Consider the following 19,092-nt stretch of genomic DNA (forward strand, 5'->3'; position numbering starts at 1 on the left):
ACCAGCCACCCCTAGGGTCTAGATCTGATATTCTAAAGTAAGAATGTCCAACGGAATGTTAATGCAAGCCACATGTGTAATTAAAAAGTGTTTAGTAGCCAACAAGAAACAGGTGAAATTAATTTTAATAATTTGTTTACCCCAATGTATCTAACATTATCATTTCAATAGATAATCAATATAAAAGTTATGGATGGGATATTTTACATAATTTTTCATGCTAAGCCTTTGAAATCTTGTGTGTATTTTACACTTACAATACATCTCAAAGTGGACTAGCCACATTTCAAGTGCTCAGTTGCCACATGTGGCAGCTACCATATTTGACAGTGTGTCTCTACAGGGATAAGAGATGCAGGCTACACTTGAAAAGATTATTTTGATGGAAAAACTTGGGAAATTCAAGGCATTTGGAATCCTACCTTAGCAGCCAGGTGACAAAGGTTCCATAAGTGGGGCAGAGAGTACCAGTCCCCATTTTTGTATAAATCATGGCGGCAGAATCTGGAAGGAATTATGAAGAGAATGATCTTGAGAAGATCACTACAGCAGCCACATGATCCAAAGCCCCCCTCTCCAACATGAACAAAAGACAATCTATTTCACTGGGCCTTCAGAGCAGAATAACCATTCCAGAGCTTTGTTTGGATGCATGCATTTCTTGTCTGTCATTTTAGCTCATAAGTTTTAACTGGAGAAGGTCCCTGAATGAGCTTCTAGAACATTTTTCTCATGGTAGGTGGTCTACAAGTGTTTCTTCAATGAATGAATCATTAAACAAATGATTTATTTAAGCCAACTAGGAGGATTTAATCATTTTCTTATCATAAAAACTAACAAACAGCCAGTCGAAGGAATGCTTTTGGAATTTTGTATTATATAACCTTATATCACCAATGCCTGGCACGTAGTAGGTGATATTGTTTTTAGAATGAAATACCTGGCTTCTATTTAGAGATCATCCTAGTGCTAAAACTAGCTAAGCAACTTATTCCATGTTTGGCTAATAGGATATCAGCACGGCATATTTTTTTGTTGTTAATGAGAAAGGCAGTGATTCTGTTATGCCCATGGAAAAACACACCAAAACAAAAATATCTAATACAACATAACTTTTTAGATTTTGTTCTATTAATAGCCCCAGTGAGTGCCGACAAATGCTTGTAGTTTACCACAATGCCCAAATCAAAACCCTCAAATGGTATGACCACAAAGGCTGTGAACTCTCAAGCCAGTAAGCTAATGGACAAGATGCTAAATATCAACTGACCATCAAGATATATTTTTAATTACAGTTGGCATTTTGCTTCTGCTTAATCCATTACATAGGAGCCAAGATCATGCCTTTTCTTCCAATTTCTGACTTCATCCATTGCTGGGGCTCAGCTTTGGTCAGTAACATTAGGTAGGAGGCCAACCACTAAGGAGGGGTGAGTGATTGACCTGATGACACATCTGTACCACAGAAACAACCAAATGAACCCAAAGAAGCATACAGACAATGTCCTTAGATAATCACTGCTAATGTTTTGCAGCATTTTATGGTTCTTAGGCAAGACGCTGTATTGAATTCCAGGTCAGGATAAGGCCTTTATTTTTGCTTTCATTTTTTTTCGTGATAAAGTGAGATAAAAAGCATTGTTATGGCAAGGTCCAGGCCTAGAAGACAAAAAACTTAGAGTTAAATCTTTGCGTTAGATGATAATAGATGAGGCACTTCACCTTTCAGAGTTTTAGTTGACTGATTTATAACATGAAGATAATAAATATCGTTTCTGTTTTCTTCAATTGTATTTTGTGAGAGTCAAATGACAAAAATTACTATACTTGAAAAGTATTATTTTTAGTAAAAGGAATATGATCAATATCATTTTCAGTTGATAACATCAGTTATCATGAGTTAGAATGGCACTTTGTTTATTTGATGATTTTCCTTTGTTTTGTTTTTCTGTACCCTCTTGTCAATCTCCCAACACTGGTCCCAGTCAGATTTTTTTTTTCCGTCAGATGTTTAAATTAATTCCTCCCGATATTTTCTTTCTATTTAGTGTTTGCTTAATTAAAACTAGAAACCAAAAGTGTAAATACAAAGTATTCAACTTATGCTCTTGAAAAATCCACTTGTCCCTTTTTCCTAACATCTTTTAAGAAGTAGTATCAGTTAGACCTTACTGTGTAACAGATGTTCACATAATCACAGCAGCATACACCAGAAGTGCACATTTCTCACATGTTTGTGGGTAAGCTGGGATTGATACACCCAGGCTGGGCTCTGGTAGGCGGGTCCTGCAATAGGTCTCGCTAGTTTGGTGCTTTGCTACGAGCTAGTCTTAGACCTTCTCTACATTGTATTTAGTCTACAACTGGAGCTAAAGAGGTGACACCTACCCTGTTGAATTTGTTTCATGAATATAAAATAAGCATAAGACGGCAAACACAATCAAACAAGGCACCACAGTAGATTTGGCCTCAAAGGATGTTCGGCAAAATACTCTGAAACTAAATCTAACCTATTAATTCTCTCCCCAAGTAAAATGTTTATTTCATCAAAATTTAATCTTGCATTGCCAGATGGAAGTTATGTTTGCTTTCAAAAGTCAATGCTTGTAGTGACCACAATTGCAACTTTTTACATGGTTGAAGACACCATGCTATTAAAACTTTTGTGTTTGTGCACACGTGAACATTAATTCTTTTGATTACTTGTTGTATCAGGTACATTTTCATCAAATGCTTTATTCTTAACTTTCAAAAGTTAGAACATTAAAATAATGTTTTAAAACACTTAAAATACTGATGCAATAGTATCTGTATATAGGAATAATTTTTCTCTGTATGTGTGCCAATGAGAATGAAAGTTTTGTGAAGGGAGAGTTGTACCTTCTTGAGTCATATTCAGATCGAAGTTTGCAGTGCAGTACTAATGGAATACTATCATCAGTTTGTTTTGATGATTAGCATTGTAATGAAATTAGCTTATTCTACTGAGAAGCTGTTTTAGCCATTTCATTTTAAAATACTCATTAGTTGAATTGCATGTTTTACTATTGTGGTACTATGTTTTGTACATGGGCCTAACAAAGATCCTAGGATAAAAACATGTTCAATTTTCATGACAGGGGAGTTCAAAATGATTTCTGATAAGATCCACTTAAAAGCTATCTTTTTTCTTTGATGAAATGTTCAGTTAGCATGACAAAACTTACTTAAAAAGTCAGTCAGTGAAGATAACACACACACACATGCGTGCATGCCCCTTATAAATGCCTACTTTGTAAATGCGACTTTTTGTTTTGACTATCTCCACATTAAATAAATAGCTGTGAACAGTTGATAAGTTTTAGGTGATTTATGTGAATCTTCACTAAAAAATGAAAACATTGCTTATAAGATAAAAGTAAGATTTTTGAGCATAGATGTTCAGTTTAAACATGTATCTAAGTGAATAGGGTTACTCTTCTTGGCTCTAGGGGGCTTCTCATGTCTGAAGAGTCAAAGGGCCCATCACTGGGCCGTATTTGAGATCGAATGCTTTCTCATGGTCACATTTCCATTGGCGAGTCTATTTGAAGTCTGCCTTGGAGCTGCCATCCAGGCTGCTCAAAATATAATCCCTGGAAGCATTTCCAAAACCAAACATTCTCACCCTCTCCCTCCCCTTCCCTTCTTTTCTCCCTCTCTCTCCTTGAGTAAGTATGATCACATGGTATAAAATCTTTTAAGAGGTACATAGTAACAAGTATCTCTCTCATCTGAATTTCCTATCCACCTTGTGCCATTTCCCAATATACCCATGTTTATTGGTTTTTAAAATAAAAATGCAGTGCAATGTTTTATTAAATTTTTATTTTGCATCACTTATCTTAAAATTACAAACATATGTGTGCATTACATATACATATGCATATACATCCAGATAATCTGTGTAGATTATTTGTTGCACAGTACAAACCACTTAAAGACACAGTAGCTTAAGCAAAAACAATATATTATTTTAACTATCCAGTAGGTTAGAAATTTGGCAGGATTGCTCTGGGCAGCACTTCTGCTACATGGTGCAGCTAGGGGCATTCATTTAGCTGCATTCAGCTATTGACAGGACTGAGCCAAAATTTCTTAGGTCTCATCCTTAAGCCTTAGGCTGAGACCTAAGAAACTTTCACTTATACATTGGGCACCACAGCATTTTCCCAGGTAGCTTCTCTTTTCCTAAGTGACTTGGGCTTCCTTGCAACATGGTGGATGGTCTAAGGGGCAGCTGGACTTCATATGTGGTGGCTAGCTTCCAAGGGGGAGTGTTCCAAGAGGTAAAGGTGAAAGCCTTAGGGTTCTAAATTCTTTTGAGACAGAGTTTTGCTCTTGTTGCCCAGGCTGGAGTGCAATGGTGCGATCTCGGCTCACTGCAACCTCTACCTCCCGGGTTCAAGCGATTCGTCTGCCTCAGCCTCCTGAGTAGCTGGGATTACAGGCATGTGTCACTACGCCCGGCTAAGTTTGTATTTTTTTAGCAGAGATGGGGTTTCTGTATGTTGGTCAGGCTAGTCTTGAACTCCTGACCACAGGTAATCCACCCGCCTTGGCCTCCCAAAGTGTTGGGATTACAGGCCCAGCCTCTAAATTCTTATGTGATAGTAATCAAATGACCCAGCAAATATCAAATGGCCATATTTGAGTTTTAATAATTTCTCATGATTCTCTTTTCATTGATGAGTCTATTTTAAGACTCTTAGAACTAACATCTTTTTTTTTTTTTCTTTTTTTTTGAGATGGAGTCTCGCTCTGTCCCCCAGGCTGGAGTGAAGTTGCAAGATCTCAGCTCACTGCAAGCTCCGCCTCCCAGGTTCACTCCGTTCTCCTGCCTCAGCCTCCTGAGTAGCTGGGACTACAGGCGCCCGCCACAGCGCCCGGCTTATTTTTTGTGTTTTTAGTAGAGACGGGGTTTCACCGTGTTAGCCAGGATGGTCTCGATCTCCTGACCTTGTGATCTGCCCACCTCAGCCTCCCAAAGTGCTGGGATTACAGGCATGAGCCACCGCACCCAGCCCAGGACTAACATCTTAAGGTTCAACCAGGAAAATTAATCAGAATCACTCCTAGTACATTTCCTTGGACAGAACAAGTCACAAAGCCATCCAAGAGTCAGAGAGAAGGAAGAAATTCTCCCTCTCAATGGAATGAGTGGCAAATAATTTTCAGCCATATTTAATTCCCGACAATATCTGTTTCATTTTATATGTTTTAAAACCCACAGACACCAGCCAATCACTGACTGAAAGATGTTTGCTAATATGCTATGGAAAATTTGATTCTGGTTCTGAAAAAATAATCAAGTTGCGCAAGAAATATTGAAGTAAGAAGTGGTGCTTTTAGAAATAAAAATAATTTTCTTTTTAAAAAACAATAAACTCTTTTTCAGGAACTCAGAGATTTGCTTTAAAGCCCAAATTTTTGTAACACAATGTGTTGTTTATAAAAAAAATGCAAAATAATAACTCCCCAAAGTATTTTTGATCACTTGGACAACCTAGATTGCCAATTTGTGGACAGGCTAGTTCTTGATGCATGCTTTGACATATACATTAAACCTTCTCTTACTATTCTCTTGATGAATCTAATTCCCATTAAACCTGCGACATAACCTATAACTATCACCAGCTTCTTTGTGGGAGTTTACGATCTTCATGATATACGCCTTCTGAAATATATGTCTGTAGGCTTATGGTAAAATTAATAAAACCGAAATTAAAACTGACAGCTCTGAAATGATATGCTACTCTTAGCATATGGAATAACTACCGTGAACACTTATGGGGTTTGTTGCAAGAGTATAGACAGTTACCCAATGGGGGATAACTTCTGAACTGTGTTGCTAAATCTCATTTGACAGGTTTTGGATTTGGTATAATTTTTCTATAGCATTTTAGTGTTGGGTGAGCAATATGTTAGCTATGATTCAGATGACATTTTATTTCTAAGCCCTTTAGTCTTTCCCCTCCAAGTCCTCCCTCACTTCCCTGTCACACCCTCCTTTTTCTCTCCTTTCCTTCCCTCTATATATACTCTATCTTATCTAAATATTTTAGCAGCTAGTTCATGACTAGAAGATTATGACATACAATAATAAAAATTTCTTTTGTCTGGCTGCAAATCTGAATGTGCACATCTGCAAATCTGAGAGTACATGTCAGAGTTTTACCTGTCTATGGATTTATTGTTTTTATTTCTTATATCCAAACATTTATACCGTTATTTCGTCTGATGGTAAAAATGTAAATCGCAAGGATTTAGTACCGTACATTGTGTTGCATGATCCAGGCTTTTATAAAATCTGTCTTGGCCCCACTTCATGCATGCACATGTGTGCGTGCACACAGATTGCTTTTTTTTTTTTTTAAATCTTTTTTTTCTGAGGAGTGAAGGGCTGCTAGCCAGAAGTTGACTTTGTAAAGAACAGCAGTATCCCTATAAAACAAAGACTTTTTCAGTTTGGAGGGAAAATACGTTAAGATTTGATTGTTATAATAACAAAGCAATACTCATATATTGTAATTATGCTGAAACTTCAGGATTCCATATACTGGAAACTATGTAGGATTATTCAAAAGATGAAAATAGTCAGAAAATAGGGCCAGAAGGAATTTGAGGTGCTTTTAGACATATCCTTTTCCTTCCCTTACCCTAGTTTTACCTTGAAAGCATAGAAATTCTACAAACATGCTCCAAACATGATACATAAAAATAAACATATATTAACAAGGGTATAGTGCTTTTGCGTAGGAATACGAGTCCCCAAATCATGGATGTGGGCCTTTCCAAAATTTGTTCTAAACAAGATAGACTTTTATTTCTGAGACAAGTTCACTTGTGGCTGCCTTTATCAACTTTTTAATAATTGCCCCTAAATGATTTTTATCCCTGCAGTCAGGATCATTCTTTGCTATGAAACTATTTTATAAATAAGAAGATGCTATACCAGTGCTAGAGACAGTCTTGGTTATCTACTCATAATTCAATTCACTGTTCTTTCTTTGTAACAAAGATGCAATGAGCCCTATTAAATGTTCATATTCTAAGCCTTTCTTTTAGCCAAGAGTGAATTTGGTTTTAAGCAATGAGTTTTGTGAGCAGAAATTCACAGGTAGTTTCTTGGGAAAAATGTTCTTCTTTACAAATGGGATGACACCACTCTTCTACCAGCTTTCCCTTCTTTCTTTCTTGAATAAGGATGTAATGGTCAGATTTGTAGCAGCCATATTGTGACCACATGGAGGAAGTTAATATATTTCAGAGTTCTTGACCCTGACAATGTACAGCTGCTGAATCTATGCTAGTAACTGTCTTCCTCTGTGACTTATTGTAAACTAAAAAAAAATTTCCTCCCCGTGTCAACTATCAAGTATTTTGCTACTGTTAGCTGATTCTAACTACCTTACATTGTAAATAGATATAAAAAGCTCATTTGTTTACATTAAATTTATAATTTTAGTGTTGTTTTCTATTGTTGCTATTGTTGTTGCTATTATTTTGCCCGTATTTTCTTCCTATTACATTCTTTTTGTTTGTTTGTTTGTTTTTTGAGACGGAGTGTCACTCTGTCATCAGACTGCAGTGCAGTGGCACAACCTTGGCTCATGGCAACCTCCACCTCCTAGGTTCAAGCGATTCTCCTACCTCAGCCTCCCGAGTAGCTGGGACTACAGGCGCGCATCACCATGCCCAGCTAAATTTTGTATTTTTAGTAGAGACGAGGTTTCACCATGTTGGCCAGGATGGTCTCAATCTCTTGACCTTGTGATCTGCCCACCTCGACCTCCCAAAGTGCTGGGATTACAGACATGAGCCACCGCACCTGGTCTTTTTTATTATTCTTAAAACAGGTCCTGTGCTCTTTGCTTTGATGCCTGTTTGCAATATACTTCTTGGGTTTTTCATCACAAGCTTATGTTAATTGAGGAGTTTGGAGTTGAAGGAGGTAGTCTCCCTCAGTTAAAAATAAATTCTCTGGATTGAGGGAGTCAAGAGAGGTCTGTGGGTCTAATGAACACTGAGGATCAATTGCTGTGAGGATGTGGCTTTGTAGAATATCAGAAGGCTACATTTAGCCCAGACACTCTGAATTTCACTAAGGTTTTCTGTCTCCGAAGCATAGTGCAGCAGCAGCAGCAGAGACAGGGCCTGTGCTAAGTTGAATCCCTCTAAATCAAGGTTTCAATCATCCTCCTTCCACTGAGCTAAAGTCCCCCATCTGACCTCACCCTGAGGCTTTTCTCCTTGTCCTTACATGTTTTCTTGATGTTCACTGTCTCTTGGAATGACATCGTGCCTCCATCTGGCTCTCCCCAATGACCAGAGGTGTCACAAGAGGCCTCTTCAAAGGGCTGCTCAGGCCTCTCCACCTAGGCAAATGATGCAAATGCCCTTTTTTATGCTTCTGATCTATGAAAGGAAGAAGACATTCTGATGAGATTTGATTTCACTTGGATGGTTAAAGCAGAAGTAAGACCCAAGGTCTTTCTACTCTCAGATCTACAAAATTATGATTCTATTGTCCCTCCTCTTTACAGATAACTCTGCAGTGGAGGAAGGGTTCATAAGTTAAGAGTCTTTGCTAGAAATATTGGCTCATTTTATATTATAAACCATAATCTTCATCAGTAACATATGGGAATTTGGACAATAAGATCTATAATATTCACCTCATATCAAATGCAGAATTATTCTATCAAAAGTTTCTTACAACTTACAGTGTATACTCGGCTTTTCAGAAGATGCAGTGGGGATTCTGGTGGAAATTTATTCTAAAAAATATTGTAAAACCAAAATATTTCAGAACTCCTCTACTTCTTAGCAAATGGTGCATTCTCCATTAGAATATTTGTTGGAGCATAGCAGGCAGTCAATAAATATTTGCCAAATGAAAGAATGAATGAATGACTATCAACTTGGGATGTTTTATACCCCAAGATCTAAAACATTAAGCACATGTTTTAATGATAGCAGTTCTCATTTGACCCTTACCATAAATCCCTGGTCTTTGCAAAAGACAAATGCAATCTTTCAAACATGTGAGCTTCTGCATCTGGGTGATTCAGAGTGGAAGGGGTTAATAAAGAATTGGATGCATCCATAGGATTTCTGTGAAGCACAAAAAGTACAGTGCCAGCAAAATCCCCTGAAGAGTAAACAAAACTTGGAACTGTTGCAAACAATAAATTGTCAATACCTTATAGAAGAAATGGATAATGAAAACTTATCATGCCTATAGTTAGTATCCTCTTTAAAAGAATTTACAGAGCCTGTGAAATTAAATTCTGTGCACAGTTCTCTTAATTTGTCCTTAATTAAACAATACTCCATAAATGGTGCATTCAGTGACCAAATGTTCAGAGACAGCAAAATGGTGGGTCCCAAGCCATTAGGAATGAAATAAAGGCAGTCCCTGGAGAGTCTGCAAGAATCTGGTCTCTCTAAGTGACAACTGATGGTTTAGGAAAGATAATTAACTTTGCAATTACAAACTGCAGCTTTCACGAGTGCTGTTTTTCCCCCAGCATAATCTTTTAAATGTTGGATTATTTCCTATAATATGAAATAGTTTGCTTAGAAAGGGGTAAAGCAAACAAATGCCCCACCTTAGGCTGCTGAGTTCATCAGGAATTAAGTCCTTATTGATTAATTTAATGGGTATTGTTTTTTATTTCTAATGTTAGATCAATATCCATTTAATGTGCGATGGCTATGCTGATTTTCAACACACTAATTTCATCAGGAAATTTATACAAATATCAAAACAATATATTGATTCTATACAAAATCAGAAAAATAGAACTTTTATTTTTTGTCAGAAAATAAATGTAAAATTCCTATTTAGTAAGTTAAGAGATAAAACTTTTAAAGAATCCTTATGCTGCTATAGATTTAGTAACCGTATGCCATTTTTTCCTGCTTAAGTGATTCTCTGAAAATCTCATTACTTTATTTATTATGGATTTTTAAATGACCTTAGTACCAGAATAATCCAGTTTTCTTTCTCCTCCCTCAAAGAATTCAGTCTACCCTAACTCTACCTGAACAACTTTTCTTAATGTCAACTGACACTATGCATTAGGCAAATGTTAATGACAAAGAATTGCTTTTTTTTTTTTTGAAAATCTGATCGCAGGAAGGCCACTTCATTGGGTCTATGCAGACAGAAATTGTAAACCGTATAAATATCCTGAACTAATTTTAGAACCAAAATACCCATCTTCTCCTCAATATTATCCAGTTCATCTGATGGCCATGTCTTTCTCTTCTTTGTCTGATTTTTCTGATTATTTCTATTTCTACCTAGATGTTCCTGTCTGTACTTGTTCAGAGTGGTCCTATCACTCACAGCAAATACACCAGAAAATAGACTTTGAAAGTTGACTCACTCATGCAAATGCACAAATTGCCTTTTGTTTACACTATATAATAAAGCTGAAGAATTAGGAAGCATCTGAAAGATAAACTGGTTTTTATTTGGTACCTCAAAAAGAGAAAATTTGTAAGATCATCCCTTTGCCACTAGGCTTTTACATAATGTACTTAGGTTTTATTAGAAACCCTCATGTTGTTAAGTAATCTTTATACGTTCTCTGAACTTGGGCAGGATCACCCTTTCTCTCTCTCTTCCTTCTTTTCTTTCTTCCTTCTTTTATTCGAGCATCAAATACTTACTGAACTCTTATTACATACTGGTACTAAGCCTGAAACTATGTCTACAGAGATCTACACAACACACTCAAGGAAGTGGCCATTAACTGAAAGTTGAAGTTCTTTTGCTAGCAGATCTCATACAGATACAGCCACTGGGGACTTAGATAAATATAGAGAAGTGGACTGCTTCTCTTCCTGGAGGCTAGCTTCTACACTGGGACAGAAAATCCAGGCAATTTTCCATGTCTAAGTCCATTTCCATGTCTGCTCAGCAAAATTCCCATCTCTTTCTAAGGAGAAGAGCAATGAATACAAATTATCTACCAGGCTCCTTGACAAAAGCCCATTTTCCTAAAAGATTGTGTTTGTTTCCACCTTAGTCAGCCTCCAAATTATAAGGATGCTCCTCCTTAATGCCTTTAATCTCTGATTCCTGCCATTTGTCCCTTCAAATTAACCTGGCTTTGGTCACTATGTTAAATTGTATCCTAAAAGCATCTGTGTATCTCCTGGGCTCCCCAAGACTATCTCCATTTGTCTAATCATTGACTTCTCATTTCTCTTCTCCTTATTTTCTTCACCACTTTTTTGTTTAGCATCACACCTCATCCTCCACTTGAGTCTTCCCTTTTAGCCCTCTTATGTTGTCACCTGGTTTAAATTCGCTCTCCCAGCTCTGACCTTCTGACACATGCCCTCATGTCTCAAGAACTGTTTAGAACTACTCGGGAGGCTGAGGTGGGAGGGTGGCTGGAGCTGGGAAGTCAAGGCTGCAGTGAGATGAAATCGCACCACTATACTCCAGCCTGGGTGACAGTGCAGGACCCTCTCTAAAAAAAAAAGAAAAGAAAAAGAAAAAATGTTTGGAAACGATAGCATCACCCTGCCTCCAGGTTCCATGGAGTTTCTCAGCTGGCCTGGGCCACATAATGAGTGTGGAAAGGGGATGAAGGAATGCATTATACATGCAACTGTGAACCCATAATCCAAAGCTTCACTGTCTTATTTTCAGACAAATATAGAAATTTCATAACTGTTTTCTCTGTATTTATTCTTCCCACACTCACATTTATTATCTGCCATTTCAAGATGAATATATCTATGGACTTATTTTGGAATACATTGTTTTCCAACTCTAAATCATGCTATAAACCTTGTGCTTTATTCACTATATAAAGTAAGAGGGCTACATCCCAGGTGATCAGGAATGTATCATATTGCTATATTTCCTTGACAGCTATTATAGGATGTTGGTAGAGTGCTTCTCAAACTTTATCCAACAGATGCTAATTCTGCTTGATATCACTGTGCATTTTGCATGGAAAATTTTCCAGCAGCAAATATGGGAATCATGGGCTAAACAAAACTAAATAGGTCCCTTTACTTCAGGACTCCCTGAATCTTAAATATGGTAATGTATTTACAGTACTCCAAGAGGAAGATAAAGGATATGGTACTTGACCATGAATGCTTTTTTTTTTCTAAAGTGTCTTGAACAGCTAGTGTTAGTCCTCTGTGGAGCATGCATTTAGTGAAATACCGTTCCACAAAATGAAATTTTAAGTATTTAGAGAGTAAATAAAAGTCTTTCATAATTTAGTCCTCATTTTCCTTTCTATCTTATCTCATTTAACTTCCATAAATTTCTTGTTAAGAACTTTATATTCTTATTTTTAAAAAGGCCATTTATTATTTCAACACAACCTATGCTTTGCTAAACACCTGCTTTGCTCCTCTTTTTTCCTACTCTTCCATCTAGTCTTCTCCAGTTAAAATTGTTGCCCCTACAAAATGTCTCCTTATCCACAAAGCCTTGGTTTATTACTTAACTACATGTGACTTTCCTGTATTCTCAAATTCTATAGTACCATTTTTTTTTATGGAATATATCACAATCTGTTGGATATTGTTGCTAATGGTGACCTCATTTCCATTATCAGTTTCCAATTTTTTTAAAAAAGAATGCTATTGTATGTTGAGTTATCACCATGAACTAGCCATTCTTTGAAGAATTTTATTCATTTATTAATTTAGTCATTAATTCATGTTAGGATGCGTTCAATCGGCCAAGCTAGATGGCTTCAATTTCAGCCAGCCATCATATTTGATGAGTATCAAGGCATGTTCTAGAGGTAAGAACATGTGTTTTCTGATACTGCTGTAAACAAGGTAGATAAAACACCTTCCCCCCATGAATTTTACATTTTAGTGCATGCAGATTATAAACATGTACACAAAGGAATAAATAAATGTTTTGGAGAGTGATGATATGTAGAAAATAAAACAGAATAAGAGTATAGAGAGCAACAACAGAGATGGGATGATTACGTTAAGTTAGAGTGGTCAGGACATTTTATCTATGTTAGCAAATTGAAGTTCCATATGAGGCAAGTTCCATAGATTGACCAAGATCATTTAGATCTTAAGTATTAGAGCAGGGCTAATGTATATGATTGCATAGGTCGTGCACTGTAAACTCTAAAGAACAACATTCTTATCATTGTCTATGTGAGTGATGGCTCTACCAGTCATTTTTTTTTTTTTTTTTTTTGAGTTGGAGTCTCACTCTGTCACCCAGGCTGGAGTGCAGTGGCGAGATCTCAGCTCACTGCAACCTCCACCTCCCGGGTTCAAGCAATTCTCTTATCTCAGCCTCCCCAGTAGGTGGGATTACAGGAGGACACCAGCACGTACAGCTAATTTTTGTATTTTTAGTAGAGATGGGGTTTTACCATGTTAGCCAGGCTGATCTCGAATTCCTGACCTCAAGTGATCTGCCCGCCTCAGCCTCCCAAAGTGCTGGGATTACAGGCATGAGCCAACATGTCTGGCCTCAGTCATGTTTTTATAGAGAAGCAGAACCACTAAGAGTGATGTGGAATAAGGAATTTATGATAGAGATTATGCCTTAAGTACGGAAGAGAGCTTATTAAGAGTTCTATGGAAAGTCGTTGCTTCTTTGGGTGTGGAATGGAAATCACTGTAGGTAATAAAGGACAATGGTGCCTAAGAAAAGATTACATAAAATGGGAGAAAATTAGGACAGATAGGAAGCCAAGAACAAAATGGATCCCATAAAGACAAATTAGAACTCATGTCTGTGTCTCACTGCCTCCAACCTGAATGGAGTGAATAGTGTGCTACAAAAAGACCTGGAGCTTTTCACCAGGTGTGTGTACAAGCACCTGGGCCAGGTCTTGGAGAAGTTGAAGGAAGAGATTCCATGGGAATCAGAAGAGCTGCAAACTGGCTGTTGAGTTTTCCTGTGAAGTGAGCCACAAGATGAGTGACACGTGAACAAGCTGCAACAGTTGCCCTACAGCAAAATTTGAGCATAATGGCTGCTGCTTCCACATCTTGCATGAATTTCTTCTGTGACTAACTCTAACCAGAATCAATGTCTTAGAGCAGAGATGGGCTTTAACTTCAACTTTGAGGCTTACAGAGTTACATGCTTTTGACAACACAGTATTGCCTCTTTCATGGAGGATATGTCTCATATTAATACATCTCATAAAACCTACTGCAGAAAGTAAGTGCTTACTAAATATTTATCGAATAAATAATTCCCTGACCTGAAAGTGACTCTAGAGAATAAAATTCTTAAATTTTCAGAGTGACTAGACTGTATTAAAGCACACAGGCTGGAAAAAATAGTCATTACCAGAGAAAAATAGAGTGATCTCTTTGTCACTGAAATACTTTGCTTCTAGGAGAGCAGGACTAAAGATCTCATTTCCAAACTTAAGCATTTGTTTGGTGACATTAATAGACCAGCATTACCTGGGGAAAGAAACTTCTGGGAATTTGTTAGAAATGAAAAATTTCCGGGTCTACTAAATCAGAAATTCTGGAGATAGGACCCAGAGATCTGCATTTGAATAACCCTTCAGGTAATTAGACATGCTCAAATTTGAGAATCACTAATCTAGAGATGCTACATTCCTGGGCAAGTGAATAAAAGGAGAAGTTGAAGTAGGCCCTGTCTGGTGAATCTGCAAGTTTAGTGGGTAAGAGGAATGATAAGAGGAACCACCAAGTTGCAACTTTAGACAATTCAGGAGAGTCAGGCAAAAGTGGATATGGTAGCAAGCAGCCATTTGGAGCAAGTGCATCATGAAGTTTCAAATAAGAAACAGTCATTCACTGGCAATGCTGGGGATTTCTCCAGTTGTATATGGCAGCTTCTTTTCTACACATGCTCATGGCAGGTGGGTTGCTAATTGCTTGTTACTTGGGCAATTTCTGGGTAAACCAATGAATCACATCATGGATTTCTACCCTTTTAATCACACAATTTATTATAAATGGTGACACAACCACACTGCCCTCTCCAGCTATGTGTGTTCATGTCTCTCCTTAGGAACTTCTCCCCAGATCAATGTATGATGGTAGGATAATATTTTGAAATGCTAATCACCATAAAGGTTATTTTTTAGCCTTTATTTCCTGCTTGCTCCTGTGTCGCTATGCTCAAAGTTGAAGACCTAATTCTCTGTGGCTTTTCTGTTCCATTATACTAAGACTTTAGGGCACCTTAGCAGATATGTTAAACAGTAGATAAAGATGACTGAGACATAGACAAGATATCTTAGTAAAAAACGCAAAAAGGAAAGAGATATTCCTGTGACTGAAGGTTGGAGATTTAAAAGGGAAGAAAGAGGGAAGACTGGGATAGAACTTTCATGTGGCTTCGATGGTGAAGAATAATCCAGAAAGAAATGGTTTGAGGCTATGGTTAGTTCTATAAGTGCAGGGAAAGCCTTGCAGAAGTATTCCAGGCCCCAAACCTGAAATAGAAAGAGCAGAGAGGTCAGGCCAGGTAGCTCATGTCTGTAATCCCAGTACTTTGGGAGGCTAATGTGGGGAATTGCTTCAGCTCAGGAATTCAAGACCAGCCTGGGCAACATAGTGAGACCCTTCTCTACAAAAAACGTAAAAATTAGCTGAGTGTGCTGGTGCATGCTTATAGTTCCAGTTACTTGGAAGGCTGAGTGGGAGGATGACTTGGGCCTAGGAATGCGAGGCAATAGTGAATTATGATCACACCACTGCACCCTGGCCAGGATGACAGAGCTAGACTATGTCTCAAAAGAGAGAGAGAGAGAAAAGAAAGAACAGAGAGCTTCTAGGACAGCAGAAGTGTGAACAGTAACTCTGTAGACAAGTGGCCCATAACTAGTTCCACAACACCCCCTTCAAATACCTTGCCACTGTGCAAAACTCTACAAGTAGAACTCAGAAAATGACTAAGTTTAATTTTTCCTCTAAGCCTATGAAATGCGTTGATTTATGGCAAAGGCAGTACAATTTCTTTCAGATATAAGTATGTGAACTGAAGCTAATACTTTCTAAGACTGGGACTCTTGTCACTAAGATTATGTCTTCTCCATTACTTTATTTTGATAAACAATGTGCTGTGTAGGGAAGACCCATTATCCCGAAATGAACTTAAAAATTGCTAGATCAGCTGCTCTTAGAGGTGAATTGCCAGAAACAGGGGAAAGAAGAAAGAGGGGAGGCAAATGTAATCAGATTTCAGACTTAGTGATGATAACTGGTATATAAATTCTTATTTGGAAGGGCTAGATATCACTGTTACTCGGTGGTGCTCCGGCAGTGGTTTCACTTGATATTTGTCTCCCCTTAACCTAGTAGGAGAGTCAGGCTGTGAATACCATTACTTGTACATAGTGCAATACAGTATGTTTGTTTAGATATTAAGTTTAATCCACTGGTAGGATAGAGAAGAAAGTGATTAAATTTGGGGACTGGAGGATGTATGAGTCAGGGTCCCAGTACAAAACAGATGGGTCATTTAAAAGAGTAGCTCTGAAACAAACAAAAAGATGGTTGTAAAGAAATACAGGGCAAAGAACCCACATCCATGGCTCAGTAGAACCTGAGCTATTACACCCAAGATCCAAACAGGAAAGAAAGGGACCAGAGAAAGGAAAGGGTCCAGGGCCTGAAGGGAAAAAGATGTAGAATCAGAGAACTCGAGAGGAACAGTATGCTTCATTTGAGAGACACAGCCAGAGATGAGTTCACAGGAAGGATACTGGGTATACATCCTTAGGCCTTACCCTCCTACCTATTTCAGTCTTCGCTTAGGAGTCCCCATATGCTGAACCCAGCCTGAAGTTAAAGGACTTAGGAGCCCAGTTGATGTAGCCCATGAAGTCAACCTTTTCAGGCTGAGGCCAGGCAGGGTTGAAAAAGTGGATCTGGAGGAACAAACAGAGGTTACATGAGTGAGAAATGGTGTCTCAGAGAAGGTGATGCCTGAACAATTTGAAGGAGCCATAGAAGTCTGCCAGGTATAGAACGGAAGGAATTACTTAGGTTTGCTTCCCAAGTTGGTTTTCTCTTACTACAATTCTGACATTTTCTAAACACATTTTCACTTATTAGAATAGGATGTAAGCAGTATGCTGGATTTTACCCAGCAACATTTAATTTCTTAAGTTAGTTCTTATATCAATATCTTGTCACCTGTTGTTATGGGTTGAATTGTGTCCTCCAAAATGATAGTGAAGTTCTAACCCCTAGTACCTGTCAATTTAACTCTACTTAGACATAGGATCTCTGTAGATGATCAAGTTAAGATGAGGTCAGTAGGGTGGATCCTAATCCAGTATGACCAGTATCCTTACAAAAAGGGGAAATTTGGGCAGAGACAGAAATGCACACAGGGAACACTAGATGAAGTTGAAGGCCTAGATTGGGGTGATATGTCTACAAGCAAAGCCAGAGATTGCTAGTAAACTACCAGAAGCTAAAGCAGGAGGCATGGAACAGATTCACCCTCACGGTCCCTCACAGCCTCAGAAGGAACCATCCCTGCTGACCCTTTGATCTTGCCTCCAGGCATCCAGAACTATGAGACAGTACATTTCTTTTGTTTAAACCACCTAGTTTGTGGTACTTTTTTATAACAGCACTAGCAAATTAACTCACCTGTCAGTAACATATCCTCTTATCCTCTATAATTCTTCTTCTCTGCTACAAAACACATATGTCAATGATGGAAAAACCGCTCCTCTTTATACAAAACAATATAAAGTATCAGAAGATATATTATATTTCACAAGGTTATATTTCCAACAGAGGTCAATTTATGATGAAACCAATAAAACTTAAGCCTTGAGACTCTCAATTATCTCAACCCATTCTGAGGCCCAGGATCTAATTTTTATATTCTTAATTTAAACTCTTTTTCTAAAAGAGGGTACCCTGGTTATTTGGACTCCACAGAACCCGTGTCTGCCCTTTATCTTAACCTCTGTTGTTGTGACCCCCAATCCCAGCTAGTAATGCAACATAGTTGTGTATGTGTTTGTATCCTAATTCAGTTCTATCATGCTTTCAAATTCATTGTTCTTGTAATCAACAACCATTAAAAATAAACTCAAAGGAAGGAGTAACAAACAAAAAAAACAAACAACTTTGAAAGTCCTTGAACACAGAGTGTCCTAGGCCCAGTGGGATTCCAAAATGAGGACAAGAATCCTTCTCTAGTCTGCACCAAATGGTGATTTATAGTTTTAATTTTTTTTTCTTTTCTTTTTTTTCTTTACCTGAGGGTTCTTGTTTCAGGTGAATTACCTCAGGGAGAAAGCCCATTTTTGATACTCCTAATCTCCCAGTATTTTTTCTAGGTTGTGAAACCTCAATTGCTTTGGAGAGAAGATGGATTAAAATTACAATTACATTCATTAGCATATCTAAATGGAAGCATCCTGCCTTACTGTATGTACTCATTAAGAGTAAGCATCAACAGCATTTCAGAATTTGCTGCATTAATTAGATGATGGAATCGTGCACATCCTTAGTACTTCTGCACAGGATGGAAGGAGCCTGAGGGTTATGACCTGACTTGGCCATGGCTCTAGGGGATTTTCTGTCTCTGTAATTTATATACCCCTTCACAATATAGGCCCTGCTCTGATCTGTCTTTAAAATAACCATCTTCAGGTTTCATAAGTATGTACTCAAACTTAAATCCTATTTTAGAAGAAGAAGAACAGATATCTCTCAAATAACTCCACATGGAGTTGAGCACATCGGCTGAGGTATTGGTGAGATCATCGCAGAAAAAGAAACCTCATTTATTTTTTTTCCTTTTGCTCTGGACAGCAACATCCTGGCACTTTTCCAAGCCGTGCTGACTAATGGGAAGTTGTAGAGTTCATGTACACCTTCTAATATTTGGCTTTGCAAATGTTCTGTGTGACTTCTGCTCAGCATTGTGGTGAACCACTTATTCCTCAGTCCTCATGCTTCCATATGAACAGCACGCTACTTGAGAAACCCTATAGTCCCCTTTCCACTCCCTTACTCCTTCCAAGTCTGGGGAGGAGAACTCATTTGATTGGTGTACTTGGGAGAAGGAACTGAGAAGTCTTGGAG

The sequence above is a fragment of the Trachypithecus francoisi genome, unplaced genomic scaffold (assembly GCF_009764315.1).
Source record: "Trachypithecus francoisi isolate TF-2019V2 unplaced genomic scaffold, Tfra_2.0 Lachesis_group0, whole genome shotgun sequence".
Classification (NCBI taxonomy): Eukaryota; Metazoa; Chordata; class Mammalia; order Primates; family Cercopithecidae; genus Trachypithecus; species Trachypithecus francoisi.